The sequence below is a fragment of the Lagenorhynchus albirostris genome, chromosome 3 (assembly GCF_949774975.1).
Source record: "Lagenorhynchus albirostris chromosome 3, mLagAlb1.1, whole genome shotgun sequence".
Lineage (NCBI taxonomy): Eukaryota > Metazoa > Chordata > Mammalia > Artiodactyla > Delphinidae > Lagenorhynchus > Lagenorhynchus albirostris.
In genome coordinates, this window is record NC_083097.1 from 40,806,689 (window position 1) to 40,816,094 (window position 9,406).

The following is a 9,406-nucleotide window of genomic DNA, read 5'->3' on the forward strand; positions in this document are numbered from 1 at the left end:
CCTAAGTATATTAGAAAATATCAAGTACAAGATGCAAAGAAGTGAGGATTGGGACTGTAGGAGGGCAAGTGCAAACAACAGTCAATATTGCAAACTTTGCTAAGCAAATATGTTCTTTCTTTCAAAGACTGTGACCCAAGTTCTTTTCAAAAGTTTATCCCTTTTGTGAAAACCCTCTTTAATATAAATAATTATTAAAAATGACTGTAGGAGACTGTTGGCTCTCAACTGTGGTCACCAAATGAGAAATTTGGTGAAGGCAGAGGGGCCTCTTGGGTGGGCAGAGTTTGTATAATGATTAGGAGCCTGTTGGGTTCATTAGCCCTCTACTCCCGGTTCCCAGAGAAAAGGGGAAAAGAGGTGCAGAAGACAAACAGGCCACCATTAACCGAGGAAAGACAAGGATGGTAAATTCTGTAGTGCCCGGAGCTGCTGGCTTGCCACTAGGGTTGGGCTCTTGGGTAAGGAAACAGCAGGCAGACATGGTTTCACATCTCTTCCTGGGACAGATTTATTACCTCATCCTGGGATGCTACTGATGCTTTAAAGCTGCCATTGACATCAGAGTAAAAACGTCAAATTTAACAGGCACCAATGTGTGTCTTGGCAAGGGGGAGTGATAAAATCAACAGCTTGCCTTTTGAACAACATCCGGATTATTTATTTATAATTTTTATTTCATACTTGTCAGCATCAATCATTCCTCTCAAACACCAGACAGTATCTCATTTTCCTTCTTGGGGTTTCCGACTTTTCCAGTAATCCTGCGTTAGGCTAATTAGTACCAAAAAAGAGAAGTCTCTTTTAAAATTAAAATTAGATTAATACCATTAGGCTACTGTTAGAATTTCAGCTATGACTCAAAAGAATCTAATTCGTTTAGGTATATAAAGTAATTAATAGAAACAGTTGCTAGTAACTAGCTTTAATTAGTATGAGTTCATCCTAATCATCATTAGGAATTGCAAAATATCAAGTAATAATGAAAAATCTATCAGGGGTCTAATTTTCATCAGAGGTCCACTTCAATTAAGATTTTTACATGCTGTATGGGTATAGCAAAAACAAAATCTGGCATAATTAGAATCATTCTCAAACAATGCAGCTCAGTGTAGTACCTGGCCTTAGACTGGATCCTGTACCCAAGGGGGAAAGCCCTGTATATAACATTATTGTCCAACTGACAAAATTAGAACACTGTCCATAGATGAAAGCATTGTATCAAACCAAATTTACTGAAATTGACTACTGAAATATACAAGTAAGAGAATATTCCTATACTTAGGAAAGATACACTGAAGTATTTAGGGGGAAAGACCAAAATGTATGTAATTTACCCTTAAGTGATTTAGAAAGAAAAAATATAGCTTTATATAGGTTTTTTTCCCCCATATGTAATCAGAGAGAGCACACAAATGATAAAAGAAGTAAAATGTTAATTAACAATAAGTGAATTTGAGTAAAAGGTGTATGGGTATCTTTAATACTATCTTTATTTTTGCAACTTTTCTGTAAGTTTGAAATAATATCCAAATAAAAAGTTTAAAGATTTAAAAGTCATTCTCAAGGAGAGGTGCACAGTAGACTGCTTTTCCCAATCTCTAGGAAAGCAACTGAAATAGAGTCATTTAAAAAATCATTTTGGGGCTTCCCTGGTGGCGCAGTGGTTGAGAGTCCGCCTGCCGATGCAGGGGACACGGGTTCGTGCCCTGGTCCGGGAAGATCCCACATGCCGGGGAGCGGCTGTGCTCCGCAGCGGGAGAGGCCACAACAGTGAGAGGCCCATATACCGCCAAAAAAAAAAAAAAAAAAAAATCATTTTGTATGACCAAAAGACTGGAAAATAATTCCGGTGACTTCGCAAGGGCTAAAGAATCAAAATTGGCAATGAGAGAATTTCTGACACCTAAACCATACCTGAACTGAGAAACAGCCTTTTCTTTTCCATAACCATCTTAAAATTTAGAGTAATTAGTAGTTTTGATAAAACACTTCAAACACCAAAACCCCAGTTCTCCCCACTGCTTGCTATATATTAATTAGACAAGGAATTTAACCTCTCTAGGCCTCAGTTTTCCCATGTATGTAACCAGGATAATAAAAGTGTCTCCTTCATAACAGTGTTCTGAAGATTAAAAGAAATAAAATGTGTAAGGTGCTTAGATCTGTGCCTTGCACATGAAAAACAGCCAGTGAATAAGTGTCCTCTAGGACTGTAATAATTGTTATTAATTAAAGAAAAAAGAGGGACTTCCCTGGTGGTCAAGTGGTTAAGACTCTGCTCCTCCACTGCAGGCTGCATGGCCTGAACAAAAAAAAAAAAAAGAAAGAAAGAAAAAGAAAGAGTGAAATTGTAGCTCATCAACCAGCCTCTACCTTGAAAATGCAATGAATAAGGAGTGGCACCAATCACGACCAGAAGCACAAGTGTAAACAATTTATTTTAAATTTTAAACTATTTTAACCACGTTAATATTTAACAGAGCTTCAGGAAGATCTAGGTGCTATAGCAAAAGTTCACAGTTCAAATAACAAATTGAGATACATTATTTTTCATGGAAATTTAGAAAAAAATCAGTCACCAACATTTCCAAAGCCATAAGACATGCATTTTGTCTTTTCATTCACACACCCAACACAATCCCTGGTAGTAAACTAGATTAAATCTGTCTTTAATTTTGATAGGATTTCCTACATGAGGGCTATAGGTTTCTAAAGATAGTAATAAATTATTTCCAAACTAGCAAAAATCCTAATGTAAATTGTACAATTACCAGATACAAAAAGGTGATATATTATTTAATTTATAAACTCATTTATTAAAAAACATTTTTCAAAACCTGCATACTAAGACAGACACATTTCTCTTCTTCCCATTCCACTTTCCATTCAGATCAACAAACAATCATTCTTCAGCCAAAAGTTGTCATGTAAATAGACTCCAGGCATGCCTGCCCTGAGTATTCAGCAGACCTGCCCGGACATGTCCAAATCCCAGCTTCTGTTTAGCTGGAATCCCCCCATGAGTACTGGATGGTCCCTGGGTTTTGCTACCCTTGGACCTCAGATATCTTGGCTGGTACCATCAAGATTCCTGTGGCTGATTCCTTCAGACACTTAAACACATATTCTCTGGATTATACCAAATGTAGCCCTGGCAGAGCTATCATTTATTTTTCTATTTTAAGAATATGGCCCGGGAACCAGCTGGTACAGTCAGGAGCCAGATATACTGCCACCAAAAGTCTCTTGTATTAATTCCCTAAGGACTCTCTCTGGCTAAAGAACAAGTATAAGCTTTTCTCAGTGATTTTGGGCAAGCAAGAAATCAGAAGCAAAGTCACAATCCTGGTGAATCAGAGTAGCTGTACATCTATTCGAGTTCTAAGAGATCTTCATATATCTCTATCTTTTCTGGCACAAAAAAAAAGAAATTGATGGGATGCTTTCCTGGTCATGATGCATCCCATAAACAGTGGTGGCAGTGAAAGACCAAGGCACTGGCCAATCTCTATAGTTTCTTGAGATTGCTGTGGACTTATGGGCCAATGACAAGGGAAGAATTGGATTACTCAAAAGGCTACCAATACTTGAAACTCCTAGAGTCTTTTGTAGACCCAGTGACCGAGGAAAAGTTATCAAAATAGATTGAGAGCACTTTATTTATTAGCTATGCGGAATCAGGACCCAGTCAATAAAATTCCCAAATATAAACAGTGCTACTCAGTGTGTAGTGCCTAGACCAGCAGCATCAGAATGACCTGGGAGCTTGTTAGAAATACAACTTTTTGAGCACTACCCCAGAACCACTGAACAAAATTCACCTGGGGTCCAAGAATCTGTGGTTTAACAAGCTTTCCAGGTGATTCTTGTGCATGCTAAAGTTTGAGAACTACTGCCTAGAATCAATTCAAGCTCTGAGTGAGCCCTGGCTCCCTGATGTTCCAAAGGCAGCCAGAATACCCGTACATGGGTCTCTGGTAGGGCTACACAGAAACCGTGTTCAACTCTGTTCTGCCAGCCTCACCTGGCCAGAATTCCCACGCATAATTGGCCTTATTTTCAGGAGTTTACCTGCTGGTGGTAAAGGTACTTGGCCATAGACATCACAAGGCACATTTTTCCTAAGAATATTCTCAGCCTTCACTATCTTATGGGAGATCTTCCCAATGAGACTTAAGCTGGACTGGCTAGGAGTTGTGGACTTGCCTTTACCATCCCTTCCAGGCATCTGTATTGAGTGGTAAGTTTATCAAGAAGAGACATGAATTTTAAATGAAGATAGTGACATTCCAACCCTGGTCCTCCCTTAAATTGACATTTGTTCCACTTCCCTTCCCTAGCACTTGCCTACAACTTCTTCCAGCAGTTCTACATCATCTTCTTAGAGAGTAGAACTTCCAACTTCATCCACTGGTCAGGAAGCCAAAACTGCTACTAATCTCATCCACCTCTTCTAAGAACAGGGAGCTCTAAGCAACCAGATGAAATAGACGTGCAGGCTCAAAACTATAATAAGTGATATCCTCCTAGGAATGTATCCAGAGACAACAACATCCCAAGGTCCATAGGCTGAACCAAGATTGAAAGGGCCTCTCTCACAATGTTTTGACATTCTATTCCTCCTGGCCTCGTATCTTTTCCTACCTCAATCACCTCAATGATTCTCTCACTAGAACCTCGGTTCTATGAATTCCTGTCCATTTCCCCACACTCTTTGGCCAAAATCCTAACTATGGATCAGTGAAATCCACCTTCTCTACAACTATACCTATGCTGCTGAGCAAAGATGAAATCCTCAAAAAGTACTACTGGGTGCCCTTACACAAGTATGGAATCTAATCTCAGTTGGGTTCTTTAAGAGCAATATTTTATACATCTGTCTTTTCCCATTTCCCTCTCTGGCACTTCCAAACCACGCCCACTCTCCTCACTTTCAGTGAACTTTATCTCATCTACTCAACTAGATAATTGCTGCCATCAGGAAAGAATTACGTCAGCTTCCTCCACTGCCATAAGTTTGCCCTATTCCATACAATTTGTAACAACCTTCCCTCCAACCTCAAAGAATCTCATTTTCATTTCTGTGTTTTCCACCACCCCCCCTCCCATCTCTTCCAGAAATTCACTCTATGAACAGAACTTTCCCTCCATCATTTAAAATTTTTCCCTCTATGGTGGTTTTATTAACCTGAGCCTATAAATATGTTTCTTAAAATGTTTCTAAATAAGGATAGGAAAATTGAAATAATTAGTAAAGTTTGCCTAATTCAAGACACACACACACACACACACACACACACACACACACACACACAAATGCTTCAGCCTTGGCTAGTCCTTTAAAAAAAAAAAAGCCTTCTTGTGTCTTCCTCTAGATACAACCTGTGGCGTAATCTCCATTCTATCTCCACTAGCTCACCTCTCCCTCATTCCTCAACCTTCTGCAATGTGGTCTTTCCTCCTATTCTTCATCTAAATATGTTTGGTAAACATTATCAATGACTTCCAAGCTCCCAGTACAATGGACACAATGGATGACTCCGTCCTTACCTAATGAATCACTCTTTGATTTGTACATTGTCAACTGGACTCTGCTCTTCTCAATTCCCCTGGTTTTTTAATTTCCCCCACCCGTTATCACACCATTCTTATGGGACTTCCTTATGCGCCGTGTTCTTCTCACCAGTAAAGTAGGATCAAAAGCTGGCAACCTATGGACTGTATCCAATTTATATTTTATTTGATCACCCACACCTGTAAAATAATTTTGAATTAGTTAACAATATTTTAAAATTAGGAAATCCCACCCCAAAATCTGGATTTCTACTTTCTCTTGAAAAATCTGAGAACCAGATATCACTGGGCCTGTGATCCCACACAATCACCAGGAGCAGAGCAGACATCAGCAACTCTTTCTTTCTTTTTTTTTTTTTAGCAACTCTTTCTTTAGATGGGTACATGCCCCCTAGTTCACTGCACCTCCCATGTCGCCTGTTGTCCTTCACCTGGTTTGTTTCACTCATCTACCTGATCTGACTGCCCTTTGTTGGCCAAGAGTTCCATCCTCCACCCCCTCGCTTTTCAGTCTGCACAGTCTTCTATGTATTCCACAATATTCCAATGTCATCAGATTGTCATGGTTTTCACTGCAATCCAAATGCTGGTGACTGAAAATTGCTATGACCAGCCCTGACATTTGATTGAGCTTCAGATCATTCCTTTTCTTCTACAGTCAGGAAATTGCCCCTTTACCTACTGCCCCTAACAAAGGGATGCCCCTCACTCTGCTTGTTTCCTCACACAGATTCCTTCCAAATCAGAATCTTATAGGAATAAATCTGATTGGTGAAACTAAGTCCCCAACAGGGAAGCTGGGAAATGCAGGGTTAAATTTTAAATTGGGAAAGTATAATTCAGCATAAAGTAGAGGGAGTGTCCCAGAGATCTTGGCAGCCACAATGACAGGTAAATACCACGAGATAATCTAAACAAAGATAATTATAAAGTTGTTAAAAGTAGAACTGCAAGTGGCTGAAGCCAGAGGGAGAGTATAGAATTCATCAACATCAGCAAGGTTCAAGAGTATTTTCTCAGAAGCACTCAACAACCAGGAAGCTGTTCCCAATCTACTACCAGTCAAATACTCCACCCAATAAAATGGCTGCTGCCAAACACTCTGCGTTATACCAACACAATTCAGAGGAACATGGGAGGGCAGAGAAATAGAACAGAGAACAACAACATCAGACAGAGAAGCGATTTCCCAAATAATGAACAGCAATCAGCATTTAGCAGAATGTTTTGCAAGGGAAAGCTTTCTGTCCTCCAGCCTCTAGTGGACCAGAGCAGAAGCTCATACTTAGAAATATGTGACTGAGGAGTCTGAACTCAACCTCAAGCAAAGACTGGTGGAAAACTAAGAATTCTCTGACATTAGCAAAGATCCTTATATGGGAATGTCCGATCTCCAGCACTGATGACATGGGACAGAGATCTAGGTGACAAAAGAAAAAGGACCAGATCAAGATACACATTTCCCTTCACCAATATCTAGGGGCAGAGGGAATGAATATAAACTAAATCAACATTTTGAAAGTTGTTTTATTTGATTTACTGATTTTTTAATCTGTTAAAATTCTCCTGAAGTGCTTTCCATTTTACGGGCCAAAATTACACCTCAACAAAAACCCACAGGTATCATTTATTTATAGTTGGGAATCAACTATAATTTTTTCAAAAATCTTATATATGACCTCAGTATTAAATTAACACAAAGTTCCAATAATTAATTAGAAAGAAAACAGAAACAGATTTATATCTATATGTAATAAATCAATATAAAATTCAGAATTTGTCAGAGAAATATTGCACCAAGATGTCCAGAATAGATAAATATATAGAAATTAGCCAAGATGTCCAGAATAGATAAATATGTAGAGACAGAAGGATTAGTGGTTGTCCAGGACTGGGGGAATGGGACATAAATTGGGGGGGCAGGGGGTGACTGCTAGTTGGTACAGGATTTTTTTGAAGGGATGAACATGTGCTAAAATTGATTGTGGTGATGATTGCAAAACTCTGTGAATATATAAACACCACTGAATTGTACACTTTAAATAAATGAATTGTATGGTATATGAATTTTATCTCAATGAAGCTGGGTTTTTTTTTTTTAATAACTTCCAAGATAATTTAAATGGAAGAATTTCATAGTTTGGCTTACTTTTAAAATTGTTTTAGGGACTTCCCTGGTGGTGCAGTGGTTAAGAATCTGCCTCCCAACGCAGGGGACTCGGGTTCGATCCCTGGTCAGGGAACTAGATCCCACATGCATGCCACAACTAAGGAGCCTGCGAGCCACAACTAAGGAGCCCACGAGCCACAACTAAGACCCGGCACAACCAAAAATAAATAAATAAAATTAAAAAGTAAATAAAATAAAATTGTTTTAGTTTTACAAGAATCGATTTTAAAAGATACACATTATTACATCTTTACACATTCTAGTTGTGTACTCATATTTACTCTAGATTTCTATGCCCTTAAATATCAGTTTTGATGGTGGTAAATATAAACCAAGTATTGAAATTATAACTCTAGAAAATTTAGTCATTTTAGCTTCAGTAGAAATCTTTTCATGAATTAATAATACTCCATACTTTCATCCCAGTTTTATTGCCATAGAGATGGTGAGAAATGGAGTCAGAATTCTATGGGAAAAAAAGACTTAATTTACCAATGCAAGTTTCTTTTAACATTACTAAGAAAATTCTAGACTTGGTAAATGATAAAAATCCCAGTCTTATCATATCCTACTTTTCACTGAAAACATTTAAGATAAAATTAAAAGAACAATAATTAATAAATTTATATAAAAACTTATATATATATTCTCCCAAATATATATATATTCTCCCAATATATATATATTCTCCCAAAGAGAGAATAATTTTGGTTCCACCTGGCTACTAACACAGTCAAACAGTCTTAAGGCAAATAATTATGTTATCACATGTTTTTATTGATGTGCTGCCAATTTCTATAAGCACAGAAGTTAATTTTTTCCCCTTTTGGGTGTAAAGTGATGCTAGAAAAGAGAATTACTAGTATACAAGAGTTTAATCTGTAGTCATATTTTAGTGTTGCTTATTATACTTCATCTTGGAAATGAAAAGCTTGCAACTTCTTTGGCAAATATATTTATGCACACTCATTCTTTCCGATTAGAGCAAATTGTTCCTTAAGAAAAATTCTCACTCCGCAAATAAATATGCTTTATTTTCCACTTAGAAATTCAGTGTAAAATTAGACTCTACCATCTGAATGCTAGTTTTCTTTAATTAAATGAAATTAAATTGTTTTTCACTAATTACGGTTTTAAAATTGCAGCTTTCCCTTTCAGAATGTGAAAGAAGGAAAGAGTTAACTATGTCTTTTCTCCTTTATACGATCTTGATCTTTCATAAAATCCTCCAATCTTAACTCAGATTCTTATTCTTTAGTTAAAGTTGGTGTGTGCTTTTTTTTTTAAAGATTTTAATTTGATCATTCGATTCCTTTGGGGAGAGGGACTTGAGACTTTATGCAAACACTTTCTTGTTTATCTAGAATATTAATTATATATCTCAAAGTATGATATACAACATACTATGGCAATGATGCTTATGCATATATAATGAGAGACTCTTCCCTTAAAACTCTACTTCAATTCACATAGGGTTCCCATAATCACCCAAAGCTAGTTGGGGTTTGGCCAGACAAAGGTTACTAATAGCTTACCTGTCAAGAGAAACACTTACACTTTTTGCTCTATCTTGGAATTTGCCCGGAGGGTTTTAAGGCAGGAAACACTAAGTATGCTGATTATTCTTTTTGCACTTCCACTCCCACCCATTCTCCATCC